Source organism: Benincasa hispida, chromosome 11 (genome assembly GCF_009727055.1).
Source record: "Benincasa hispida cultivar B227 chromosome 11, ASM972705v1, whole genome shotgun sequence".
NCBI lineage: Eukaryota > Viridiplantae > Streptophyta > Magnoliopsida > Cucurbitales > Cucurbitaceae > Benincasa > Benincasa hispida.
In genome coordinates, this window is record NC_052359.1 from 70,372,843 (window position 1) to 70,388,213 (window position 15,371).

A 15,371-nucleotide genomic window follows, 5' to 3' on the forward strand; every position below is an offset into this window, starting at 1 on the left:
ACATTCATATAAGTCTATCAGCGTCTATCAACGTCTATTATTAATCGTTCTAAAATTTTGCTATATTTTGTAAATATTTTAATTCATTTTTCAAAATTTGAGAACAACCCATTGTTTTTAGTGACATGCAATCAAATAAATAATAAAATTTTTTAGTGGTTTTTCAATTTTTTTTAATCATGTAATTGTATATTGAATTGTTATGAAGTGTTAAAAACCTATAATAAATATGTGGTGATGTTTCAGGAAAATAAAACATGGTGCTGATAAATATTAGAATAATGTGAAATAATTAGAAAAAAAAAAGTAGTGACAGAAGCGTGTGAACAATTGTATTTCAATATCTGTTGAAAAAATAAGAACAAAAAATAAATAAACATGATGTAATTTAGCGTAAAAATACTAACTTTTTGAAGATCGTTCTCCAAGCGATCCTCTTTAAAATGTTTCGAACACCACCACTAATGTATCTCTGTTATTTTTCGATAGAATCGAGGCTTGTGGGAACCCTTTTGGATGTACGAGGGAAAGAGAGAATTTCTTGGGAGGTGAGTGAGTTAAGACTAGAAAGGAAAAAAAAAAAAAAATCAATTTTCTATCTTTTATTATTATTATTTTTTAATAATTTACCCTTCTCTCGGTAACTCCCAATAACTCCCATTTTTTATTCATTATTATTCATCTAAATTAAATCAAAATTTAATTTTCATTAATTAAATAATATTTAATAGATCTAATTTATTAATTTATAATTAGATATCATATATTTAAATCCTATTTAAATATATTTCCTCTCGTAACCTATAATTTAATATGAATCTTATTCATATTAATTTTTAAAATATAGTTTTAATATAAATTTAATTTATAGTATTTAATATTAATCTTTTTCAAATATTTTATTTTTTCCATATAATGAAGTTTAACTTTTAATCTAATTCAAGGTTAACTATTATATTAATTATGTAATATATAATTATATTTCCTAAATAATTTGAACAATTTAAATTTATCCAAAACTTTAACCATTCTATTTTTACTTAATTAAACTTTTTAATTAAATTAATCAACAACTCTTCACAGATATATTTATGTATCATGGATATCACCATTACCGATAAGTCAACCATGATCATAAACATAGTTGGGTCAAGTTACTATTTTATCCCCATAATTAACCATGATTAAGTTCCACCCAACATGTTTATGGTCTTACCATAAACAAAATCTCTCTCGGGCTAATGAGAGAGAAGAGGTCATTGTTCAAGACTCGAAGTTAGCACTTAACTCTTCTACTTTCTCTAAGATGGGAAGGAGTAAATTTCATCTCGTGTAGGTTCCTAATTCTCTACTTAGTCTTGTCCTAAAATGGTAGACATATTGAATCAGTGACTCATGTCACTCTCACCCATTCAAATAAAAGGATAATCTCTCATAGGCAGAGTATGAGATTGCGTTACCTACGTCTTTTCAATCAACAGTGTTATAGTGAAAGATTAATTATTTCGCGGTCTGGTCTTATTCAAACTCTTTATATATGCTACCCACTCGCATGTCTATTGCATGAATGACTTGAATCAAATCATTCGTAACACTTACAATACTTATAACATTTACAAAGTGGGTTGTGTCCATAGTGTTACAAGGGTAAGTACCCAACCTCATCTATATACTATAGACCTTTTAGGTTATTACTTGAACACGATCCAATTGTATGTCTATCACATACTATTCAAATTATATTAAATAACCATGAATCTTAGTTTATTGGATTAAGTTATACAAGACTAATAAATCTCTTTATTTTATTAATAAATAATGATGTTTATAAGATTTTAGTTTATAGAAAGGAAGATAAACGAATTTCCTAATTATAGCCTAAATATATACATAATACATAAATCAAGGCCTAAATATCTTAACAAAAATGGTTTAATTATCCAATATTGCATCTAAATAATATGGATAACTTTAATTCCAAAACTCAATGGTATTCAAAATCTTGCAAGAAAAACCCTATAAATATCCAAAACCTTACCCAAAATCAAGAATTGGATAGCGACGGATGATCATTTGTAATAGGTGGTAGGTGGCAGACCTAGCGGGATCTTAGTCGGATAACAGAAAATTCGACAAAAAACATCGACTGGATGCATGACGTCTTCCCTCAATTTTGTTTAACTCTAAAAGATCAATAAGTCAAATTCTACTACTCTTTTTAGTAGAGTGATTTGGTCTAGATGAGACTGGTCTGACCACTTTAACTCTAAAGAATATTTAAACTCTTGATCATGATCCATAATAGCAAAATTTTAAAAGATTATTAATTTACTATGGATGAAGTGGCTAACAATGAGCCTTTCCTCGACCATGTTGAAGGCGATGAGGTCAATGGTAGGCACATTTAAAAGTGAATTAGCATATAAAAAAAGAAAAATAGGTCAATGGTAGGCACAGTGAGTTTAAAGGTGAATTAGCATATAAAAAAAGAAAAATAAAATATCATAACGGAGTCCACTAGTGTGCCAGTAATAATAAAAAATGTTCTCTTACAAATTTTACATAGTTCCGTAGGTGAAAGGGTCAGATGCCATAGCCGAAGAGAATAAAAAAGGTATACCTTGTTGAATAATATGATCATAGATTATATTTGTTTTTGTACATATAATTAAATTGTACATAAGTATTTGTTTGACAATTTCATCTAACTTTTGTTGAAAGATTCTAATTCTTTATGTATGATGAGAGTGTAATACATAAATTAATACTAAAAAATTTCTTCTATCACAATATTTAAATACAAATAATTATAATATAGCACAATATTTAAAACCACATGACGGGTATTAAAAAAAAACACTACCGATTAAGAACGTAAACAAAATTTCATTTTAGGAGAAAAACCTATCCATGGACATCCATATGGCTCCTAAGGAATATATCTTTAAATAAATTTTCATCACTTCACAAATAAGTCTCATCAAATAAAATTACTCTTAAAAAATTTAAATAAACAATAAATATGTAATTGTTATGAAACCCAAAGTAAAATAGAATATACTGAAATAATAATTAACTTAATTTATTTTTCTCAAACTCTCTTCATTTTAAAAATATTTTAGTTGATATGTTCGTAGATGTAGTGATGGTGCTAAATAAGAAATAAGGATTATACATTCAGTATTTGAAGAAAAAAAAAAGTCAGCATGAGTTTGGCCTTCTAACTCTAAAAAGCTAGGAGAAAGGATCATGTGCATTATTTTTTTATCGAGTGTTTAGGAATCCTTATTATAAATAAAATAGTAAAATATAATAATAATTCATTCATTTATTATACCGTTTAAATTTAGTTAAATAATTTAGGCATAATAACATAAGTTTGAATCTCTAATTATTTATTTTGTAATTTACTTTCTTTTTTTTTATTTTAATTTTTTTGAGAAATTATTTTAAATGATAAAATTATTAAAAATATTTACAAGATATAATAAAATTTTAGAATCATCCATGATAGACGCTATCAGTGTCTATCAATGTCATTGACAGTTCTAAAATTTTACTTTATTTTTTAAATATTTTGATTCATTTTTCTATATTTGAAAACAATTCATTGTTTTAATGACATGTAATGAAATAAATAATAAAATTCTTTAGTGGTTTTTCAATTTTTTGCCATGTAATTGTATTTTGAATTGTTATGAAGGGGTACAAAGCTATAATAAACATGTGGTGATGTTTTAGGAAAATAAAATGTGGTGCCGATAAATATTAGAATAATGTGAAATAAGTAAGCATGTTGTAATTTAATAAAAATGTAAAAGCATGTGAACAATCGTATTTCAATAATCGTTGAAGAAAACAAGAATAGAAAATAAGTAAGCATGTTATAATTTAATAAAAATGTAAAAGTATTCATTTTTGAAGACCGTTCTTCAACCGATTCTCCCTTCAAGATGTTTCGAATGTCACCACTAATGTATCTCCGCTATTCTTCGATAAAATCGTAGCTTGTGGGAGCCCTTTTGGAAGTATGAGGAATGCGAAATTTTCTTGGGAGAATTAGAGTGTTAAGAATAGATAGGAAGAAAAAGTTTTTTTTTTTTTTTTTTTTTTTTTTTTTTTTTAATTTCACATTGAGTTAAGGGAGAGGGAGTTACCCCTTTCTAACTAACTCCCAATAACTCTCCACATGGGGAGTTATTTTTTATTCATTATTATTAATATAAATTAAATCAAAATTTAATTTAAATTAATTAAATAATATTTAATAAATTTAATTATTAATTAATTAAATATCATATATTTAATTAATATTATATTTAAATATATTTTCCTCTTGTAATCTATAATTTTAATAAGAATCTTAATCATATTAATTTTTAACCTATAATTTTCATATAATTTTAATTTATATTATTTAATATTTGAATCTTATTCAAATATTTTATTTTTCTCATATAATGAAGTTTAATTTTTAATCTAATTCAAGGTTAACTATTATATTAATTATATTATATACAATATTTCCCAAATAATTTGAACAAATCAAATTCATCCAAAACTTTAACCATTCTATTTTTACCCATAGTGAATTAGCTAATGGACTTTCAGATTAGGAGCTCCAAAATACGTCTTTAATTAAATTAATCAACATTCATTGACCGTGAGTCACTCCACTATAGACCCCGCTCTTCGCATTGTAGATATATTATAGTTGGGTCAAATTACCATTTTATCCCTATAACTACCTCTGATTCCTTAAGCCTCATTGATCTTGATGAACAGCCTATTTATTGTCCTACTATAAACAAAACCCCTCTCGAGTCAATGAGAGGGAAGGAGCCCATTGTTCAAGATCTGGAGTAAGCACTTAAGTACAACTTTCTACTTTATCTAAATATGGGAATGAGTAAATTCCATCTCGCGTAGTTATATTCCTAGCTCCCCACTCGGTCTTGTAGCCAAAATGGTAGGCATATTGAATTGGCGATTCAAGTCACTCTCACCCATACAAATCGATGGACAGTCCTCAGGATTGAGATCGAGTTACATATGATCATCCTATGAAATATTAATCTTTTCAATCAACAATGCTATAGTGAAAGATTAATTATTTTGCAGTTGGGTCTTAATCAAACTCTTTATATAGAATACACCACTCGCATGTCTATTACATGAACGGACATGAATCAAATAACTAGTAACACTTATAACACTTGTAACATTTACAAAGTGAGTCATATTCATAGTGTTACGAGGATAAAGTACCCAACCTTATCCATATACTATAAACCTTTTAGGTTGTTACTTGAACACGATCCAATTGTATGTCTACCACATACTGTTCAATATATTAAATAATCATGAATCTTAGTTTATTGGATTAAGTTATGCAAGACTAATAAATGAATAAAATATCTCTTTATTTTATTAATAAATAATAATATTTACAAGATTACAAACTACGAGATTTATGAATAAATCCCAAGAGTTAGTATTATAAATATTATAAAATTGGTATAATTTAGATGCCCATGCTTAATGTTTAAAGACCAAGTGTCATTTCTCTATTACCTCATGTATTGACTATGTGTCATTCAACAACCCATGCTTAGTGTCTAAAGGTGTCACATCTTAATTACCAAAGTCCCTGCAAATAGTGGTCATTTGTGGATTTTATAGTATGACACATTGGTGAGAATTTTGTGAGAAATTAAAGAAGAAAAAAATTCATTTCTATTTTCTTTATTTTAATTTTATTTTTCAAATAATATTTATATATCTTAAATATATTATATTTTCTTGGTATTTTGTATTTTAGTGGTGCCTTGTTTTGCTTCTCAATTTTACAACACATTATCAATACGAGCTCATGTCGTTTTTTCCGCCAAAGGTAGGTCTTAAAGGTAAGTCGATTTTTTCCTCTTTATTATGATTGATAAATTAAACGTTGTTTTGCATGTTTGGTATATATTAAAGTTCTAAAATGATTACAATGTTTTATAATAGTGTTATAATGATAAATCTTACAAAACTAGGATTCACAACCCTTGCATTAATGGTAACAATTATTTGCCATGGGTGCTTGATGTAGAAATACACCTAGATGCCATGAATCTTTGAGAAACAATTAAAGAAGGGAATACGACATCCAATCAGGAAAAGGCAAAAACAATGATTTTCCTTCGTCATCATCTCTATGAGAGCGAAAATGAAATATCTAACGGTAAAAGATCCCCCGCATCTTGTGGAATAATTTGAAAAAAATATAAGATCATCAGAAAACAGTTATTCTTCCTAAAACTTGTTATGAATTGATGTGTTTAAGGCTTCAAGATTTTAAATTAGTAAGTGATTACAACTCTGCATTATTTAAAATTCATTCAAAATTGTTATTATGTGGAGAGAAAATTACTGATGTGAATATGTTAGAGATGACGTTTTCTACATTTTATGTCTCGAATATTCTCCTGTAGCAGCAATATTAAAAGAAAGGTTGTAAATAATATTCTGAATTCATTTCATGCCTTCTCATGAATAAACAAAATAATAAGTTATTAATGAAAAATCATGAATTTCGACCAACTGGAACAACATCATTCTCTGAAGTGCATGCTGTAAATTTTAATAATCGTGGTCGAAGTCGTGACCGTGACAGAGGAAGAAATAATGATGATTGTAAGAAAGAGCTCCACAAAATAAGAATTCAAGAAATGTTGAACATAAATGTTTACGATGTGGTATGAGTGGGCATTTTGCACGTATATGTCGTATATCAAAATATTTAGTTGATCTTTATCAAGCTTCCCTGAAAGAAAAAGGGAAAAATGTGGAAGCAAATTTTGCATACCAGAATAATGATATATTTGACTTATCCAGTACGACAAATTTGGATATGGCAGACTTCTTTAAATCTCTTGAAAAAAATTAACACAATTGACAGAATAGCAAGTGCTTCTTTTGATTTTGAGAATATCTAGAAATAATACATATATTTTTATAATCTTTCATGTTTTCTTAACTAAAGGTTGAACTTTTTATTTCAAATTTTGTTTCTCTTATTGTAATCATTTTATTTAATGAAGAATCTATTGGGTTTTATGTCCTAAAACTCGTGGTGTGTAAACAATAAGATCATTTTGTAAATCAATAAAGTTGTTATAAAATATATGAATTGCTTATTTTGTTTTTGAAATAAATCCAATAAACTAAAAGATTCATGACTATTACATGAGTACTTGAACTTTATGTGGAGACAAAAGAGTAGATCAGATTCGAGCAAATAGTTAAAATGATCTATAGTATACGAATAAGGTTGGGTACCTTATTTTGATAACACTATTAGATGCGGCCCACTCTGTAGTTGTTATAAGAAGTTGTAAAGTGCTACAAACGAAGTGATCCTGATTCGTTCATGTGGTGACATGAGAAGTGGGGGTGTCCTATGTAATAATTTTGCATAAGATCAGACCAAGAAATAAGTCACTCTTACTTTATAACGCTGTTTACTATTTAAGGCTGACTATTTCAAAACGATGACCTAGGTAACTTGACCTTAATCCTGAGCTAACTATGAACTCTTATTTATTCGAGATTATCCTTAGATTTACATGGGTGAGGGTTGGTTCAATAGTGCCGACTCAATAAGTCTCCTATTTCAGGGGTAAGATCGGGTAGATAGCTGGGGACATAGGGTGCAACATGGAATTCACTCCTACTCGCTTTTAGGGATAGTAAAGAGGTTATTCCCTTAAGTACTGATTTCAGGTCTTAAACAAAGGGTCCCATCCTCTTATTGGCCTGAGAGAGACTCGGTTTGATGATCGGATCACAAACTAATTGTTCATTAAAGAATCGGTGGGACTTAAGGAACAAGAGGTAATCTCGGGGGTAAAAACAACTTTTTGAATTTTTGACCCAATCGTTATTACGGACAACCTGTGAAGGGTTAACTTTCTGATTATGGTTATATGAAACAATATATCTACAGTGAGGGGAGTGCAACTACTAGGCTTTAGTGGAGTGACCAGGTAATTAAAAAATGGGGGATAATTAAGTGTAAAGAGTTTAGCCGATTAATCTCGAATCGTTGGAGCCTGTAGGTCCATTAGGTCCCCTACTAGCTCACAAACGGATTAGCCTTAGAATAGCATAATAAGTTGATTTGAAATGTTCAAATTCGAATTAAAGGAATTAGTAATTATACGTGATATAATTACACGTTTAATTTTAGAATTAAACGTAATTGGAGAATCAGTTAAATATGATTTGAATATTAATTTCATGAATAGGGATTCATGTGATGGATTTGGTGACAAATTAATTTAATATTTGATATTAAATTAATAGAATTAATTAAATTGTTTAAGTAATTATTAATCATTAATTTTATTAGAAAAATTGATTATTGAATTAATTTTTGTAAAATTTATAAAGTTTCAATTTTAATGCAAAAGGTTTTGTTTTTGAAAATCAATTGCAAAACAAAAAAAAGAAAAAGAAAGAAAAGAAAGAAAATTGAAGAATGGGAAAATCCAAATGTGAGAATTTTCAACTTTCAAGCAAGAAGGTTAGTCACCTTCTTACACACAATTCCACCACCAAATTCAAGGGATAGCTGGAATTACTTGAAGTGTTCAGTTTTGCATGAGAGTCATGCAATAAAACCACTCTTGATTGAGGGGAAAAACTAATGCAATTGCTGAATTGCTGAATTTTTGAAGGTTGAAGAAGTTGTTCTTCAACAAGTTGAAAAACCAGAAAACCTCTCCTCCAGTTCCCTAAGTTCAAGCTTGTTTTGAGTCCCACAACTCAATCTATTGCTCCTAGAGAATAGTAGGAAAGCTCTAGTGGTGGTCTACAATAAGAGTTGGAGAAGACTGCATCTGAATTTTAAGTTTGAAAAGGATCTTCAAAGATATGTAATGAAACCTTCTTAATACTCCATGAACATGCTTATTTTGATGTCAAAATTGAAGAATTAGAATGTTTAATAGTTATGTTTTCTTCCACTGCATATTTCTGTATTCCAATAATTGGTATTAGATCATCATTTAAACATTCAACTCAAGTTAGTTTTGGCTTGGTGGGTGTTTTTCATAAGTTGTATGAAAATGGTGAACTGATATGGTTTTTTTTGAGTTTCAATACTGTTTTCTCTTCAATTATATTGTAATTCTTGTAATTGGCCCTTGATTGATGGGCCTTAATGTGTGATTAAGTGTCTGAAATTCAATTAGAGTCATTAGAGTTGCAATTAGGTTGTAATTGAAGAAACAAGTGAAGAAGGTCGAGCAACAAAAACTAGATTTTCAGCCACTGCCCAATACTCGATGCACGATGCCATACTCGATGGTACTCGATGGAATTACTGTTGGGAATGTCCTAAAAACTCGTAATTCGTTATTCGTGTTAAACATTCTATTTATTAATAAAATATTACTGAATATTTTATTCAATAAAGTTGTTGATATTGCATTTTATTATGAAAATCCAATAAACAAATCCATGGTTATAGTATGAATACTTTAACTTTATGTAGTGACATAAATAGGATCAAGTTATAGTATATAGCCTAAAGGGTCTATAATTATATGGATGAAATTGAGTATCTCATCCTGGTAATACTATTAGATGCGCCCATTTTGTATGCTGATATAAATGAGGTGATTTATAGATTATTCATGTAGAGACATGTGAGTGGGGGCATCCTATGCAATGAGTTTGCATAAAGACTGGACCTCGAAATAGTCACTTTTCTTTATAACGACATTTTACTATTAAAACTGACTATTTCATACTAAAATAACCTAGGATAACTTGATCTTAATCTTGGGCTAACTATGAACTCTTGTTCATTCGAGATTATCTTTTGATCTGCATAGGTGAGAGTAGTCCAACAACACTGCTGAATAAGCCTCCCATTTTGGGGATAAGGGCGGATAGATAGCTGGGGATATAGTTTTGCAAGATGGAATTCACTCCTACTCGTCTTAGGGTTAGCCGATAGATTGGACAGAAATATATCTACAGTGAGGAGAGCGCAACTATCGAGCTATAGTGGTATGTCTTGATAGTTAACAAATAGTGATTAATTCAGTTTTAAAGAGTTTATCCAATTAATTACAAATCGTTGGAGCTCATGATCTGTAGGTCCATTAGGTCCTTCTACTAGCTCATAAATTGGATTAATAAATTGAGTATGTTTGGATGAAATTAGGGTTATGAATTTGAAACGTTCAAATTCAATTTTTTAAGGTTTCAATTAATTGTATTCGATATAATTGAAACGTTTAATTTTATCGAAATTGAACAAAATTGGAGAATCAATTAATATTAATTTAAATATTAATAATATGAAATTGAATCATATTGGTGGAATTGGTGTTTTATTAATTTAATATTAAGATTAAATTAATAATAATTTAATTTAATCAAAAGGTTTAATTAAAAATTAAATTTAGTTTTATTTAAATTAATTATTTTGAATTATGAAACCAAATTATTTAAATAAAATTGTTTTATTTAAAGAAAATCATTTTCAAATCTTAATTGAGTTAGTGGATTTTTCCAACAATTTTTGGGAAAAATCCACTAAACTCAAATTGGGTGATATCACCCAATTCCACTTACCTCTTCAATGATAACTCAAAGTAGGAGATGTCCTACATGAAGGCATTTTTCATACATGAATTGAGTCTTTATATTGAACTTACATGTTGTTATTTGGGAGAGAACTCTGAAGTTTTTAACAGAAAGACTGCTGGTTTGAAAACCCTTAACAACCTACCTAAGTTCATCCAAAATTCAGCTCAATTTGAGTGTTTTCACTACACATTCCTTTTTGAGTTTAGTAGAGAAGATCTTGGTGGTGGTCTACTTGAAGGTTCAAGCTCAGATTTGTGGAGATCCAGTTGAATTCATGGAGAGTTCTTTAAAGGTATTGTATAGCACAAACCCTCTTATGAATTTTACTTGTGTAGCATGTTTAAAACTTAAATTGCTCCGCGATGGGTTGCGTCGCGGTCTCAAAATGGAAGTTTTTCGCCTTTCTTAAGATAGCGCAGAAGGTCTTTTAGGGCCGCTATGTTCGCATCCCCCGACTCAACATCGAAGTGGTCTCGTGCGCGGCTAGTTAAAGTGCTTATTGATTCCGATTTCTTCCGTTACATGTTATATTACTCCTTCAATTACTATCAAATCATGATTTAAGCACTCAATTATTGTTAAGTTGAGTTTGGTGGGTGAATTTTTAAGCATGTTTGAGTTTGTGATTTATATGGTTTAAATTCAATTTTGACATTAGATTTCTTTTTGATTTTCAAGTTAAATTTGTAATTGGCTCTTGATTGATGAGCTTATATGTGTGCTCTAGAGTCTATAATTTATTTGGAGTCATTAGAGACTGAATTAGGGTGTAACTCCAGGAACGTCATGTCCTAATTCATCGAGCGTTGCAACGCCACAGGCTCGCTGATGAACAACGTTGCAACACTGGGATGCTGACAATGTTAATCCTAGTGCAGATTTGTTTGCGCACTGTCAGGCCGGTTCGTGGGTTGAAGAGTCTGGTACGACCGGTTCTCCTTCAAACCGGTATGATTCAACCTTCTATAAAGCCTTAGTGGTCCGATTTAGGCAGTTCGGGTTAGTTCGAGCGATTCTTCCCAATTTGAAGCTGTTTTTTTTTATATAACTTTGTAATAATTTAGTATTTGATTTGTTTAGAATGCCAAAGTTGAACCATATTAGTTTTGTTTAATTATTTTCTGCATGTGATGTATATTATTCTTAAATTAGATATGTCTGTGCATATAGTATGTCATTTTAGATTTAAAATCCCACCATAGGTAAACATGTTACATGCATTGCTGTATGTTATAATTAGTTATAATATATATATTATGTATGTTTTAGGGTTTGTTAAAAAAATTTATGTAATTGTTATATTAATTTTGAATACCTTTGAGGCATGTTATGGTTTGTTAAAAGTTTTTTTTAAATTTTTTTATAAGTTAGTTATAAAATAAAATTAGACTTTAAAATCCATAACAAAGAGAAACAACATGCTCATTTAGGTTAACGACTTGTTTTAAACAGTTAAAATAGATTGTTACCTTATAAAATTTGGTTACAAACTCAAATCAGTTCATAAATCTGTCTAAGGTTGAGGGTACTTAAATTGATGGTTTACGTAACACCTTTTACCTGGGATTATGACCGAAGTGTTGAGCGTTGTTAACTGATTTTATGAGCTTGCGTGAGTGGTGTGAGGTTTAAAACTAGTTTAAACACTTAGCACGTAAAAATCCAAATATAAACGTTATACTTGGATAAAAATCATATAGACTTAGGTTGTTCAAAGTTAGCTGTTTTAAACCTAAGTAAATAAATATCCAAATATATAGAATGCTTCAGTGGGAGATTAACAATATATTCGATTTATAGTTATCGACTTTCACGTCCCCAAGAGTTCACACCATGAGATCCATGCTCAGCTTCGTGTCGCTTTTACCACGATTACTCCATTCGGAAAGTGTTTGCATAGGTCAATAACAAGGTGAATGGGGGAAGTAGTTCATATTAAATGGGTGAAAGAAATGTGTCAACATTATCCTATGGTCTCCTCCATTAATTTGAATATGAGAATCCTATGTTGCGCCTGTTGTTGTTTTTAGGCAGCACTAGCTAGTCGTTAACCATGGTGATCCCTACGGAGGGTTGTAACATATGATTCGAAACAACCCAAGCTTCAGAAATGAATAGGGTCTTATAGTTCCGTCTTGAATATCGTCTTCCAACTCGGGGGCATATTCCTATAGTTTTATAAGACTTGAAAATGACAGGTCACACTTACAAGAATTACTAATTGTTAGTAAAGATCTTGACCAAAAACGGTAACCGAATGAACTATAATAATAAGAGTTATTCTGGATATAGTATTTGGTTAAGTTTGTCTTGCTTCAGTGAAGGAATTTTTTCACTGCCCCGCGGTAACAACTATTCTAAATCACTGAAGTATCGTTGCAAAATAAATAAAGAAAAAATGGGTACTTTATTTCTTTGTTAAAATTGGATTTAAGATGCATAAAAATTAATAGGATTTATTTAATTTTTCAGCAATGTCGAATTCAATAATACAACTGCTCAATTTTGATAAGTTTAATGGAGAAGGATATTCAAACTAAAAATTCAACATAAATACAATATTAGTTGTGGATGATTTGAGGTTTGTGTTAACGGAGGAATGTCCTCCGATTCCCAGTTCAACAGCGAACCAAAATTTTCGGGACATCTATAATCGGTGGGTTAGGGCTAACAAAAAAGTCAGGGCTCATATCTTAGCAAGTATATCAGACATACTTAATAAGAAACATGAAGTAATGCTCATTGCCCGTGAGATAATGGCATCACTCCAAGAGATGTTCGGACAACCATCATCCTCTATTCGATACGAAGCCATTAAATATGTTTATAATACTCGCATGAAAGATGGTACCAACGTCAAAGAACATGTTCTCGATATGATGATCAATTTTAATGTTGTTGAAGCTCACGGGGCAAGAATAGATGAAACCAGTCAAGTCAGTATGATATTAGAAATCTCTTCCGAAGAGTTATCTAACTTTCCTTAGTTACAATTTGACAACATTGTTAAACGAATTTTAGACTTACTAGTCTATGCTGAAACTTAAAGAAAGTGAAGTAAACGTTGTTTCACGACCTAATTTTTTTTTCAAGGGTTCTTCATCTAGAACAAACCCCGTTGACAAAAAGAAGTTTGTTCTTTCATCTTCAAAAGATAAAATTGTACAAATGAAGAAGGGTAAAGGGAATAGGAAAACCACTGCAAAGAAAAATAAAGCTCCCAAAGGGAAATGTTTTCGTTGCAGAGAGGATGGGCACAAGAAACATAATTGCATAACTGGTTTATATGTTTGTGTATGCTTGTAATTCTGTCACAATGAATTTGGAACGATTGTGCTTCCACTCATGGGTTCTCTTTGATAAGAGTTCTTTCAATTGGTATCAAAGTCAGGTTCTAATATTCCAAATCCATTGATGTATAGAATAACATTTACACTCTTGGTGGGTGAAAGTATGTCTACATTTTGTTTTAGTGTTAAATATGTTTGTGGATGTGGATTAATGGAGTTTCTGGGATGATTGCCTCTGGTTGTTGAATTCTTTTACTTTTTCAAAGTTAACTGTAAGGGTCCCTGTGTTTTTGGGCATATTAACTTGCTATCGAGTCTGTAATTCAAAGTGTTTGAGTTAAAGTAAGTCGCTTGTGATGAAGCTTCAAAGCAAGGGGTTGTGCATTACTTCGAGGATGAAGAAGACCAAGCATTGGTCAGATTGTGTAAACGATGGGGGTAAACGATAGTTGAGTATGGGATACTCGACTGTAAGGTGAACGCATGCGCACTAAATGATCGTGTATGTTAGCAAGTTTTATCGATTAGTCATTGACTACACGATCGCGGGGTAAATGTTACTTATCGCTTGCTCTTCGATCGTCTNGGTAAATGTTACTTATCGCTTGCTCTTCGATCGTCTACGATCATGCTACATAGCATTATAGTCGTCTAAATGATCGTTTAGCCTTGCGTTGTTTAAATTAGTGCGCTAAATGATTGAGTAGCCTCATGCTTCATCCCATTGTAAATGGTACTCGATTATAGCTAAGATCGTGGTTACTCGCCCAATTTACTAAGTCTTTGCCCCGACGGTTCAAGACCCAGTTTGCTCGATGGTTTTATGTAATGGATAGAATTTAAATTCTAGTTTTTGAGGCTAATAATCCCGGTCCATTAATTGTGGTGAATGTACATGAGATGTATGTTCTTATACTATAACTTAGAAAAATACGACTACTTATTTTTACTAAGCGATTGTTTAAATTTGCCCAAAAATAACACTTACTTTGAATAGTTAAATAATTTTGATTAATGTTTAATAAATATTTTAATAAACTTTAATCGATAATTGCATGCTTGTAGCAAATATATCTAATTTACCCAGGTCAATTCCCAGGTAGGGGTGTTCCATTTCCGTCAACTTAAATGCTCTAACCTAGACAGAACTAGCCTTAGACATAAGATCCCTTATAGATACGTTTGTTACAAATTTAATTATTTAATTAAACTCAATTTAATCTGATTAAACTGATTAAAAGATTAAACTTATTTCTAATCTGATTAGAAATGTGATCTTAGATGTATGTGAATTATATTTTAAAAAATGCTTTTAACCTAAATTTGCATACAATTTTGAATTATGGATTTGAACTTCTAATAATTATAATAGTTATAAAATAAATGAAATAAATTAAAACCATACATTATATATAATGATGTATTAAGTAAAAT